This window comes from Lipotes vexillifer, unplaced genomic scaffold (assembly GCF_000442215.2).
Source record: "Lipotes vexillifer unplaced genomic scaffold, Lipotes_vexillifer_v1.1 scaffold598, whole genome shotgun sequence".
In the NCBI taxonomy this organism is placed as follows: Eukaryota; Metazoa; Chordata; class Mammalia; order Artiodactyla; family Lipotidae; genus Lipotes; species Lipotes vexillifer.
This window is the reverse complement of record NW_006777514.1, coordinates 357,300-358,703: the sequence shown is the minus strand read 5'-3', so window position 1 is coordinate 358,703 and position 1,404 is coordinate 357,300.

Below are 1,404 nucleotides of genomic sequence, written 5' to 3'. Positions count from 1 at the left end.
GACCAGGGCAGAATTGCTGGCTCTATATTCAGAGGCCCAACCCCCAAGGCTCTGAGAGCTCTCCAAGTTCTGCTGCCAGTTTTCCCAGTGGTTCAGTCCTGCTGCTAACTTCTGTGTGATAACATGGGAAGTGTGCATAACGCATTTTTTGTCGAATAATGATGTATTATGATGGCTATCATGACAAAAGCTCTTGGGCTCTAGTGTCAACTGAAATCTAAATTAGCTGCTGCTTTTCAACGAATGCCAGTTTTATGTGAAAGAGTGACTGGCAGACAAACCCTGATTATCCAGACATGGGCATCTGGCAGGTATTTTCTCATAAATGAGCTTGTCACTTCAAGTGAATCAACTGACAGTATTCGTTGCCAATGAAAACTTCCAAGTTTTCAAGCAAGCGAGAGCATCTCACACATAGGAGGTTTGTTTTAGTACTTTTCCTACTTAACTTTTCTCCACAATTATCCAAACTGAAGGCCAGAAAACTGCTTTTGATTAAGTGGTCTTCCCACATGGTGTTCAGTATTTGAGACGATTCACTTGTGTAATTTTGTGTGTGTGTGTGTGTGATAAAGGAGCTATTTCCTGTAAAATCTGATTTCAGTGCCAAGTACTACACTTTTAAAATGTGATTTTGCAATTTTATTATCTTACCAGTAAGGGGCAGCAAACAACAATGTTTGTTTGAAATACTAAGCTAAATTAATCTGGAATTTGTCCTTTTATTTTTTGCTTCATGAACACATCTCTGACCCTTTCCCACTCTTTCTAGTGATGCTAAGCTAGAGAAATTGATGATGAAAGGGTCATCTAAAAGAGAAGACAGTAAACTGTAACATTTAAAATATAATTCTAAGAAAAGATAAAATCTGCCAGACCTTTGTGTTGACAAATGGTGAATCTCTTATAATTTCCAAGTTGGGTCCTAGGAACTGCCACACACCCAGTTAAGTATCCACAAAACTTTTTCACAGGCCATTAACGAGAAGCAAAAGGTGAAAGTAATAGTTTGCCTTAATTCTGCATTTCTCACAAAAGACTGTTTCTCATCTGAGCTTTAGTCATCTAGTTAAGAAATTATTTCATTTTAATCATTATTTATTAAGCATGTACCATAAGTCAGCAACCATTCTAGGCAGTGGAGACAAATGATAAGCAAAACCGATACAATACCTGTCCTCCTGCTGCTTTCTTTTGAGCTGGGGAAAGTTATTCAAACTAAGAGAGGGGCTAAAGGTAGACAAGAAAAGGAGACACTCTGAACACCAAGTGCGAACAGAGAGTAAGATGCTAGTGAAGGATGGACAAGTGCCAAGTCCTAGTGCTGGAGTGATTTCTTCAGAACATTCTTTTGAATCTTTCACTCTGTTTCAGTGAATCTTTCTTTTTTTTTTTTTTTTTTTT